The following is a 13,172-nucleotide window of genomic DNA, read 5'->3' as shown; positions in this document are numbered from 1 at the left end:
AGTTTCTCGCCAGTCACTGCTTAGGGATACATCAAGAGGAAACAAAACGTAGAGATAGAACGTGAAACTACTTTGTTGTGTCAAGTTTCAAGAAGCTAGCAGAAACCGTGTTGGATTTAGAGTTCCAAATACATCTATCAATATAGGAGAAAACAGAGTGAAACCTAAAAATTCAAACTGTTACTGGAAATGAACGCTTCAACATAGAAGAACGAAATTTGGGGAACCACGTCGCCTTAGTGTACTGATCATTACCTGAAAGTATCATCCAGTTTGGGTGAAAAGATATTTGCTGAGATTATTGGAGATTCGTAATTTTTGGAAGCTTGGCAACCCCTTTCCATGAAAGAGTTTCTCGCCAGTCACTGCTTAGGGCTACATCAAGTGGAAACAAAACGTAGAGATAGAACGTGAAACTTCTTTGTTGTGTCAAGTTTCAAGAAGCTAGCACAAACCGTGTTGGATTTAGAGTTCAAAATACATCTATCAATATAGGAGAAAACAGAGTGAAACCTAAAATTTCAAACTGTTACTGGAAATGAACGCTTGAACATAGAAGAACGAAATTTGGGGAACCACGTCGCCTTAGTGTACTGATCATTACCTGAAAGTATCATCCAGTTTCGGTGAAAAAATATTTGCTGAGATTTCTGGAGATTCGTAATTTTTGGAAGCTTGGCAACACCTTTCCATGAAAGTGTTTCTCGCCAGTCACTGCTTAGGGCTACATCAAGAGGAAACAAAACGTAGAGATAGAACGTGAAACTACTTTGTTGTGTCAAGTTTCAAGAAGCTAGCACAAACTGTGTTGGATTTAGAGTTCCAAATACATCTATCAATATAGGAGAAAACAGAGTGAAACCTAAAAATTCAAAATGTTATTGGAAATGAACGCTTCAACATAGAAGAACGAAATTTGGGGAACCACGTCGCCTTAGTGTACTGATCATTACCTGAAAGTATCATCCAGTTTGGGTGAAAAAATATTTGCTGTGATTTCTGGAGATTCGTAATTTTTGGAAGCTTGGCAACCCCTTTCCATGAAAGTGTTTCTCGACAGTCACTGCTTAGGGCTACATCAAGAGGAAACAAAACGTAGAGATAGAACGTGAAACTACTTTGTTGTGTCAAGTTTCAAGAAGCTAGCACAAACCGTGTTGGATTTAGAGTTCCAAATACATCTATCAATATAGGAGAAAACAGAGTGAAACCTAAAAATTCAAACTGTTACTGGAAATGAATGATTCAACATAGAAGAACGAAATTTGGGGAACCAAGTCGCCTTAGTGTACTGATCATTACCTGAAAGTATCATCCAGTTTGGGTGAAAAAATATTTGCTGAGATTTCTGGAGATTCTTAATTTTTGGAAGCTTGGCAACCCCTTTCCGTGAAAGTGTTTCTCGCCAGTCACTGCTTAGGGATACATCAAGAGGAAACAAAACTTAGAGATAGAACGTGAAACTACTTTGTTGTGTCAAGTTTCAAGAAGCTAGCACAAACCGTGTTGGATTTAGAGTTCCAAATACATCTATCAATATAGGAGAAAACAGAGTGAAACCTAAAATTCAAACTGTTACTGGAAATGAACGCTTCAACATAGAAGAACGAAATTTGGGGAACCACGTCGCCTTAGTGTACTGATCATTACCTGAAAGTATCATCCAGTTTGGGTGAAAAGATATTTGCTGAGATTATTGGAGATTCGTAATTTTTGGAAGCTTGGCAACCCCTTTCCATGAAAGAGTTTCTCGCCAGTCACTGCTTAGGGCTACATCAAGTGGAAACAAAACGTAGAGATAGAACGTGAAACTACTTTGTTGTGTCAAGTTTCAAGAAGCTAGCACAAACCGTGTTGGATTTAGAGTTCAAAATACATCTATCAATATAGGAGAAAACAGAGTGAAACCTAAAATTTCAAACTGTTACTGGAAATGAACGCTTGAACATAGAAGAACGAAATTTGGGGAACCACGTCGCCTTAGTGTACTGATCATTACCTGAAAGTATCATCCAGTTTCGGTGAAAAAATATTTGCTGAGATTTCTGGAGATTCGTAATTTTTGGAAGCTTGGCAACACCTTTCCATGAAAGTGTTTCTCGCCAGTCACTGCTTAGGGCTACATCAAGAGGAAACAAAACGTAGAGATAGAACGTGAAACTACTTTGTTGTGTCAAGTTTCAAGAAGCTAGCACAAACTGTGTTGGATTTAGAGTTCCAAATACATCTATCAATATAGGAGAAAACAGAGTGAAACCTAAAAATTCAAAATGTTATTGGAAATGAACGCTTCAACATAGAAGAACGAAATTTGGGGAACCACGTCGCCTTAGTGTACTGATCATTACCTGAAAGTATCATCCAGTTTGGGTGAAAAAATATTTGCTGTGATTTCTGGAGATTCGTAATTTTTGGAAGCTTGGCAACCCCTTTCCATGAAAGTGTTTCTCGACAGTCACTGCTTAGGGCTACATCAAGAGGAAACAAAACGTAGAGATAGAACGTGAAACTACTTTGTTGTGTCAAGTTTCAAGAAGCTAGCACAAACCGTGTTGGATTTAGAGTTCCAAATACATCTATCAATATAGGAGAAAACAGAGTGAAACCTAAAAATTCAAACTGTTACTGGAAATGAATGATTCAACATAGAAGAATGAAATTTGGGGAACCAAGTCGCCTTAGTGTACTGATCATTACCTGAAAGTATCATCCAGTTTGGGTGAAAAAATATTTGCTGAGATTTCTGGAGATTCGTAATTTTTGGAAGCTTGGCAACCCCTTTCCATTAAAGTGTTTCTCGCCAGTCACTGCTTAGGGATACATCAAGAGGAAACAAAACTTAGAGATAGAACGTGAAACTACTTTGTTGTGTCAAGTTTCAAGAAGCTAGCACAAACCGTGTTGGATTTAGAGTTCCAAATACATCTATCAATATAGGAGAAAACAGAGTGAAACCTAAAATTCAAACTGTTACTGGAAATGAACGCTTCAACATAGAAGAACGAAATTTGGGGAACCACGTCGCCTTAGTGTACTGATCATTACCTGAAAGAATCATCCAGTTTGGGTGAAAAAATATTTGCTGAGATTATTGGAGATTCGTAAATTTTGGAAGCTTGGCAACCCCTTTCCATGAAAGTGTTTCTCGCCAGTCACTGCTTAGGGCTACATCAAGAGGAAACAAAACGTAGAGATAGAACGTGAAACTACTTTGTTGTGTCAAGTTTCAAGAAGCTAGCACAAACCGTGTTGGATTTAGAGTTCCAAATACATCTATCAATATAGGAGAAAACAGAGTGAAACCTAAAATTTCAAACTGTTACTGGAAATGAACGCTTCAACATAGAAGAAGGAAATTTGGGGAACCACGTCGCCTTAGTGTACTGATCATTACCTGAAAGTATCATCCAGTTTGGGTGAAAAAATACTTGCTGAGATTTCTGGAGATTCTTAATTTTTGGAAGCTTGGCAACCCCTTTCCCTGAAAGTGTTTCTCGCCAGTCACTGCTTAGGGATACATCAAGAGGAAACAAAACGTAGACATAGAACGTGAAACTACTTTGTTGTGTCAAGTTTCAAGAAGCTAGCACAAACCGTGTTGGATTTAGAGTTCCAAATACATCTATCATTATAGGAGAAAACAGAGTGAAACTTAAAAATTCAAACTGTTACTGGAAATGAACGCTTCAACATAGAAGAACGAAATTTGGGGAACCACGTCGCCTTAGTGTACTGATCATTACCAGAAAGTATCATCCAGTTTGGGTGAAAAAATATTTGCTGAGATTTCTAGAGATTCGTAATTTTTGGAAGCTTGGCAACCCCTTTCCATGAAAGTGTTTCTCGCCAGTCACTGCTTAGGGCTGCATCAAGAGGAAACAAAACATAGAGATAGAACGTGAAACTACTTTGTTGTGTCAAGTTTCAGGAAGTTAGCACAAACCGTGTTGGATTTAGAGTTCCAAATACATCTATCAATATAATTGAGAAAACAGAGCGAAACCTACAAATTCAAACTGTTACTGGAAATGAACGCTTCAACAAAGAAGAACGAAATTTGTGGAACCACGTCGCCTTAGTGTACTGATCATTACCTGAAAGTATCATCCAGTTTGGGTGAAAAAATATTTGCTGAGATTTCTGGAGATTCGTAATTTTTGGAAGCTTGGCACCCCCTTTCCATGAAAGTGTTTCTCGCCAGTCACTGCTTAGGGCTACATCAAGAGGACACAAAAAGTAGAGATAGAACGTGAAACTATTTTTTGTGTCAAGTTTCAAGAAGCTAGCACAAACCGTGTTGGATTTAGAGTTCCAAATACATCTATCAATATAGGAGAAAACAGAGTGAAACCTAAAAATTCAAACTGTTACTGGAAATGAACGCTGCAACATAGAAGAACGAAATTTGGGGAACCAAGTCGCCTTAGTGTACTGATCATTACCTGAAAGTATCATCCAGTTTGGGTGAAAAAATATTTGCTGATATTTCTGGAGATTCGTAATTTTTGGAAGCTTGGCAACCCCTTCCCATGAAAGTGTTTCTCGCCAATCACTGCTTAGGGCTACATCAAGAGGAAACAAAACGTAGAGATAGAACGTGAAACTACTTTGTTGTGTCAAGTTTCAAGAAGCTGGCACAAACCGTGTTGGATTTAGAGTTCCAAATACATCTATCAATATAAGAGAAAACAGAGTGAAACCTAAAAATTCAAACTGTTACTGGAAATGAACGTGAAAACATAGAAGAACGAAATTTGGGGAACCAAGTCGCGTTAGTGTACTGATCATTACCTGAAAGTATCATCCAGTTTGGGTGAAAAGATATTTGCTGAGATTATTGGAGATTCGTAATTTTTAGAAGCTTGGCAACCCCTTTCCATGAAAGTGTTTCTCGCCAGTCACTGCTTAGGGCTACATCAAGAGGAAACAAAACGTAGAGATAGAACGTGAAACTACTTTGTTGTGTCAAGTTTCAAGAAGCTAGCACAAACCGTGTTGGATTTAGAGTTCCAAATACATCTATCAATATAGGAGAAAACAGAGTGAAACCTAAAATTTCAAACTGTTACTGGAAATGAACGCTTCAACATAGAAGAAGGAAATTTGGGGAACCACGTCGCCTTAGTGTACTGATCATTACCTGAAAGTATCATCCAGTTTGGGTGAAAAAATACTTGCTGAGATTTCTGGAGATTCTTAATTTTTGGAAGCTTGGCAACCCCTTTCCCTGAAAGTGTTTCTCGCCAGTCACTGCTTAGGGATACATCAAGAGGAAACAAAACGTAGACATAGAACGTGAAACTACTTTGTTGTGTCAAGTTTCAAGAAGCTAGCACAAACCGTGTTGGATTTAGAGTTCCAAATACATCTATCATTATAGGAGAAAACAGAGTGAAACTTAAAAATTCAAACTGTTACTGGAAATGAACGCTTCAACATAGAAGAACGAAATTTGGGGAACCACGTCGCCTTAGTGTACTGATCATTACCAGAAAGTATCATCCAGTTTGGGTGAAAAAATATTTGCTGAGATTTCTAGAGATTCGTAATTTTTGGAAGCTTGGCAACCCCTTTCCATGAAAGTGTTTCTCGCCAGTCACTGCTTAGGGCTGCATCAAGAGGAAACAAAACATAGAGATAGAACGTGAAACTACTTTGTTGTGTCAAGTTTCAGGAAGTTAGCACAAACCGTGTTGGATTTAGAGTTCCAAATACATCTATCAATATAATTGAGAAAACAGAGCGAAACCTACAAATTCAAACTGTTACTGGAAATGAACGCTTCAACAAAGAAGAACGAAATTTGTGGAACCACGTCGCCTTAGTGTACTGATCATTACCTGAAAGTATCATCCAGTTTGGGTGAAAAAATATTTGCTGAGATTTCTGGAGATTCGTAATTTTTGGAAGCTTGGCACCCCCTTTCCATGAAAGTGTTTCTCGCCAGTCACTGCTTAGGGCTACATCAAGAGGACACAAAAAGTAGAGATAGAACGTGAAACTATTTTTTGTGTCAAGTTTCAAGAAGCTAGCACAAACCGTGTTGGATTTAGAGTTCCAAATACATCTATCAATATAGGAGAAAACAGAGTGAAACCTAAAAATTCAAACTGTTACTGGAAATGAACGCTGCAACATAGAAGAACGAAATTTGGGGAACCAAGTCGCCTTAGTGTACTGATCATTACCTGAAAGTATCATCCAGTTTGGGTGAAAAAATATTTGCTGATATTTCTGGAGATTCGTAATTTTTGGAAGCTTGGCAACCCCTTCCCATGAAAGTGTTTCTCGCCAATCACTGCTTAGGGCTACATCAAGAGGAAACAAAACGTAGAGATAGAACGTGAAACTACTTTGTTGTGTCAAGTTTCAAGAAGCTGGCACAAACCGTGTTGGATTTAGAGTTCCAAATACATCTATCAATATAAGAGAAAACAGAGTGAAACCTAAAAATTCAAACTGTTACTGGAAATGAACGTGAAAACATAGAAGAACGAAATTTGGGGAACCAAGTCGCGTTAGTGTACTGATCATTACCTGAAAGTATCATCCAGTTTGGGTGAAAAGATATTTGCTGAGATTATTGGAGATTCGTAATTTTTAGAAGCTTGGCAACCCCTTTCCCTGAAAGTGTTTCTCGCCAGTCACTGCTTAGGGCTACATCAAGTGGAAACAAAACGTAGAGATAGAACGTGAAACTACTTTGTTGTGTCAAGTTTCAAGAAGCTAGCACAAACCGTGTTGGATTTAGAGTTCAAAATACATCTATCAATATAGGAGAAAACAGAGTGAAACCTAAAATTTCAAACTGTTACTGGAAATGAACGCTTGAACATAGAAGAACGAAATTTGGGGAACCACGTCGCCTTAGTGTACTGATCATTACCTGAAAGTATCATCCATTTTCGGTGAAAAAATATTTGCTGAGATTTCTGGAGATTCTTAATTTTTGGAAGCTTGGCAACCCCTTTCCATGAAAGAGTTTCTCGCCAGTCACTGCTTAGGGCTACATCAAGAGGAAACAAAACGTAGAGATAGAACGTGAAACTATTTTGTTGTTTCAAGTTTCAAGAAGCTAGCAGAAACCGTGTTGGATTTAGAGTTCCAAATACATCTATCAATATACGAGAAAACAGAGTGAAATCTAAAAATTCAAACTGTTACTGGAAATGAACGCTTCAACATAGAAGAACGAAATTTGGGGAACCAAGTCGCCTTAGTGTACTGATCATTACCCGAAAGTATCATCCAGTTTGGGTGAAAAAATATTTGCTGAGATTTCTGGAGATTCGTAATTTTTGGAAGCTTGGCAACCCCTTCCCATGAAAGTGTTTCTCGCCAGTCACTGCTTCGGGCTACATCAAGAGGAAACAAACCATAGAGATAGAACCTGAAACTACTTTGTTGTGTCAAGTTTCAAGAAGATAGCACAAACCGTGTTGGATTTAGAGTTCCAAATACATCTATCAATATAGGAGAAAACAGAGTGAAACCTAAAAATTCAAACTGTTACTGGAAATGAACGCTTCAACATAGAAGAACGAAATTTGGGGAACCAAGTCGCCTTAGTGTACTGATCATTACCTGAAAGTATCATCCAGTTTGGGTGAAAAAATATTTGCTAAGATTTCTGGAGATTCGTAATTTTTGGAAGCTTGGCAACCCCTTCCCATGAAAGTGTTTCTCGACAGTCACACCTTAGGGTTACATCAAGAGGAAACAAAACGTAGAGATAGAACGTGAAACTACTTTGTTGTGTCAAGTTTCAAGAAGCTAGCACAAACCGTGTTGGATTTAGAGTTCCAAATACATCTATCAATATAGGAGAAAACAGAGTGAAACCTAAAAATTCAAACTGTTACTGGAAATGAACGCGAGAATATAGAAGAACGAAATTTGGGGAACCAAGTCGCCTTAGTGTACTGATCATTACCTGAAAGTATCATCCAGTTTGGGTGAAAAGATATTTGCTGAGATTATTGGAGATTCGTAATTTTTGGAAGCTTGGCAACCCCTTTCCATGAAAGTGTTTCTCGGCAGTCACTGCTTAGGGCTACATCAAGTGGAAATAAAAAGTAGAGATAGAACGTGAAACTACTTTGTTGTGTCAAGTTTCAAGAAGCTAGCACAAACCGTGTTGGATTTAGAGTTCAAAATACATCTATCAATATAGGAGAAAACAGAGTGAAACCTAAAATTTCAAACTGTTACTGGAAATGAACGCTTGAACATAGAAGAACGAAATTTGGGGAACCACGTCGCCTTAGTGTACTGATCATTACCTGAAAGTATCATCCAGTTTCGGTGAAAGAATATTTGCTGAGATTTCTGGAGATTCTTAATTTTTGGAAGCTTGGCAACCCCTTTCCATGAAAGTGTTTCTCGCCAGTCACTGCTTAGGGCTACATCAAGAGGAAACAAAACGTAGAGATAGAACGTGAAACTATTTTGTTGTTTCAAGTTTCAAGAAGCTAGCAGAAACCGTGTTGGATTTAGAGTTCCAAATACATCTATCAATATACGAGAAAACAGAGTGAAATCTAAAAATTCAAACTGTTACTGGAAATGAACGCTTTAACATAGAAGAACGAAATTTGGGGAACCACGTCGCCTTAGTGTACTGATCATTACCTGAAAGTATCATCCAGTTTGGGTGAAAAAATATTTGCTGAGATTTCTGGAGATTCTTAATTTTTGGAAGCTTGGCAACCCCGTTTCATGAAAGTTTTTCTCGCCAGTCACTGCTTAGGGCTACATCAAGAGGAAACAAAACGTAGAGATAGAACGTGAAACTACTTTGTTGAGTCAAGTTTCAAGAAGCTACCACAAACCGTGTTGGATTTAGAGTTCCAAATACATCTATCAATATAGGAGAAAACAGAGTGAAACCTTAAAATTCAAACTGTTACTGGAAATGAACGCTTCAACATAGTAGAACGAAATTTGGGGAACCCAGTCGCCTTAGTGTACTGATCATTACCTGAAAGTATCATCCAGTTTGGGTGAAAAAATATTTCCTGAGATTTCTGGAGATTCGTAATTTTTGGAAGCTTGGCAACCCCTTCCCATGAAAGTGTTTCTCGCCAGTCACTGCTTAGTGCTACATCAAGAGGAAACAAAATATAGAGATAGAACGTGAAACTACTTTGTTGTGTCAAGTTTCAAGAAGATAGCACAAACCGTGTTGGATTTAGAGTTCCAAATACATCTATCAATATAGGAGAAAACAGAGTGAAACCTAAAAATTCAAACTGTTACTGGAAATGAACGCTTCAACATAGAAGAACGAAATTTGGGGAACCAAGTCGCCTTAGTGTACTGATCATTACCTGAAAGTATCATCCAGTTTGGGTGAAAAGATATTTGCTGAGATTATTGGAGATTCGTAATTTTTGGAAGCTTGGCAACCCCTTTCCATGAAAGTGTTTCTCGCCAGTCACTGCTTAGGGCTACATCAAGTGGAAACAAAACGTAGAGATAGAACGTGAAACTACTTTGTTGTGTCAAGTTTCAAGAAGCTAGCACAAACCGTGTTGGATTTAGAGTTCAAAATACATCTATCAATATAGGAGAAAACAGAGTGAAACCTAAAATTTCAAACTGTTACTGGAAATGAACGCTTGAACATAGAAGAACGAAATTTGGGGAACCACGTCGCCTTAGTGTACTGATCATTACCTGAAACTTTCATCCAGTTTCGGTGAAAAAATATTTGCTGAGATTTCTGGAGATTCGTAATTTTTGGAAGCTTGGCAACACCTTTCCATGAAAGTGTTTCTCGCCAGTCACTGCTTAGGGCTACATCAAGAGGAAACAAAATGTAGAGATAGAACGTGAAACTACTTTGTTGTGTCAAGTTTCAAGAAGCTAGCACAAACCGTGTTGGATTTAGAGTTCCAAATACATCTATCAATATAGGAGAAAACAGAGTGAAACCTAAAAATTCAAACTGTTACTGGAAATGAACGCTTCAACATAGAAGAACGAAATTTGGGGAACCACGTCGCCTTAGTGTACTGATCATTACCTGAAAGACTCATCCAGTTTGGGTGAAAAAATATTTGCTGAGATTATTGGAGATTCGTAAATTTTGGAAGCTTGGCAACTCCTTTCCATGAAAGTGTTTCTCGCCAGTCACTGCTTAGGGCTACATCAAGAGGAAACAAAACGTAGAGATAGAACGTGAAACTACTTTGTTGTGTCAAGTTTCAAGAAGCTAGCACAAACCGTGTTGGATTTAGAGTTCCAAATACATCTATCAATATAGGAGAAAACAGAGTGAAACCTAAAATTTCAAACTGTTACTGGAAATGAACGCTTCAACATAGAAGAAGGAAATTTGGGGAACCACGTCGCCTTAGTGTACTGATCATTACCTGAAAGTATCATCCAGTTTGGGTGAAAAAATATTTGCTGAGATTTCTGGAGATTCTTAATTTTTGGAAGCTTGGCAACCCGTTTCCCTGAAAGTGTTTCTCGCCAGTCACTGCTTAGGGATACATCAAGAGGAAACAAAACGTAGAGATAGAACGTGAAACTACTTTGTTGTGTCAAGTTTCAAGAAGCTAGCACAAACCGTGTTGTATTTAGAGTTCCAAATACATCTATCAATATAGGAGAAAACAGAGTGAAACCTAAAATTTCAAACTGTTACTGGAAATGAACGCTTCAACATAGAAGAAGGAAATTTGGGGAACCACGTCGCCTTAGTGTACTGATCATTACCTGAAAGTATCATCCAGTTTGAGTGAAAAAATATTTGCTGAGATTTCTGGAGATTCTTAATTTTTGGAACCTTGGCAACCCGTTTCCATGAAAGTGTTTCTCGCCAGTCACTGCTTAGGGATACATCAAGAGGAAACAAAACGTAGAGATAGAACGTGAAACTACTTTGTTGTGTCAAGTTTCAAGAAGCTAGCACAAACCGTGTTGGATTTAGAGTTCCAAATACATCTATCAATATAGGGGAAAACAGAGTGAAACCTAAAAATTCAAACTGTTACTGGAAATGAACGCTTCAACATAGAAGAACGAAATTTGGGGAACCACGTCGCCTTAGTGTACTGATCATTACCTGAAAGTATCATCCAGTTTGGGTGAAAAGATATTTGCTGAGATTATTGGAGATTCGTAATTTTGGAAGCTTGGCAACCCCTTTCCATGAAAGTGTTTCTCGCCAGTCACTGCTTAGGGCTACATCAAGAGGAAACAAAACGTAGAGATAGAACGTGAAACTACTTTGTTGTGTCAAGTTTCAAGAAGCTAGCACAAACCGTGTTGGATTTAGAGTTCAAAATACATCTATCAATATAGGAGAAAACAGAGTGAAACCTAAAATTTCAAACTGTTACTGGAAATGAACGCTTGAACATAGAAGAACGAAATTTGGGGAACCACGTCGCCTTAGTGTACTGATCATTACCTGAAAGTATCATCCAGTTTCGGTGAAAAAATATTTGCTGAGATTTCTGGAGATTCGTAATTTTTGGAAGCTTGGCAACCCCTTCCCATGAAAGTGTTTCTCGCCAGTCACTGCTTCGGGCTACATCAAGAGGAAACAAAACGTAGAGATAGAACATGAAACTACTTTGTTGAGTCAAGTTTCAAGAAGCTACCACAAACCGTGTTGGATATAGAGTTCCAAATACATCTATCAATATAGGAGAAAACAGAGTGAAACCTAAAAATTCAAACTGTTACTGGAAATGAACGCTTCAACATAGAAGAACGAAATTTGGGGAACCCATTCGCCTTAGTGTACTGATCATTACCTGAAAGTATCATCCAGTTTGGGTGAAAAAATATTTGCTGAGATTTCTGGAGATTCGTAAATTTTGGAAGCTTGGCAACCCCTTCCCATGAAAGTGTTTCTCGCCAGTCACTGCTTAGGGCTACATCAAGAGGAAACAAAACGTAGAGATAGAACGTGAAACTACTTTGTTGTGTCAAGTTTCAAGAAGATAGCACAAACCGTGTTGGATTTAGAGTTCCAAATACATCTATCAATATAGGAGAAAACAGAGTGAAACCTAAAAATTCAAACTGTTACTGGAAATGAACGCTTCAACATAGAAGAACGAAATTTGGGGAACCAAGTCGCCTTAGTGTACTGATCATTACCTGAAAGTATCATCCAGTTTGGGTGAAAAAATATTTGCTGAGATTTCTGGAGATTCGTAATTTTTGGAAGCTTGGCAACCCCTTCCCATGAAAGTGTTTCTCGCCAGTCACTGCTTAGGGTTACATCAAGAGGAAACAAAACGTAGAGATAGAACGTGAAACTACTTTGTTGTGTCAAGTTTCAAGAAGCTAGCACAAACCGTGTTGGATTTAGAGTTCCAAATACATCTATCAATATAGGAGAAAACAGAGTGAAACCTAAAAATTCAAACTGTTACTGGAAATGAACGCGAAAACATAGAAGAACGAAATTTGGGGAACCAAGTCGCCTTAGTGTACTGATCATTACCTGAAAGTATCATCCAGTTTGGGTGAAAAGATATTTGCTGAGATTATTGGAGATTCGTAATTTTTGGAAGCTTGGCAACCCCTTTCCATGAAAGTGTTTCTCGGCAGTCACTGCTTAGGGCTACATCAAGTGGAAACAAAACGTAGAGATAGAACGTGAAACTACTTTGTTGTGTCAAGTTTCAAGAAGCTAGCACAAACCGTGTTGGATTTAGAGTTCAAAATACATCTATCAATATAGGAGAAAACAGAGTGAAACCTAAAATTTCAAACTGTTACTGGAAATGAACGCTTGAACATAGAAGAACGAAATTTGGGGAACCACGTCGCCTTAGTGTACTGATCATTACCTGAAAGTATCATCCAGTTTCGGTGAAAAATATTTGCTGAGATTTCTGGAGATTCGTAATTTTTGGAAGCTTGGCAACACCTTTCCATGAAAGTGTTTCTCGCCAGTCACTGCTTAGGGCTACATCAAGAGGAAACAAAATGTAGAGATAGAACGTGAAACTACTTTGTTGTGTCAAGTTTCAAGAAGCTAGCACAAACCGTGTTGGATTTAGAGTTCCAAATACATCTATCAATATAGGAGAAAACAGAGTGAAACCTAAAAATTCAAACTGTTACTGGAAATGAACGCTTCAACATAGAAGAACGAAATTTGGGGAACCAAGTCGCCTTAGTGTACTGATCATTACCTGAAA

This window comes from Spermophilus citellus (genome assembly GCF_964194105.1).
Source record: "Spermophilus citellus genome assembly, chromosome: 2".
In the NCBI taxonomy this organism is placed as follows: Eukaryota; Metazoa; Chordata; class Mammalia; order Rodentia; family Sciuridae; genus Spermophilus; species Spermophilus citellus.
This window is presented reverse-complemented; position numbering follows the sequence as displayed.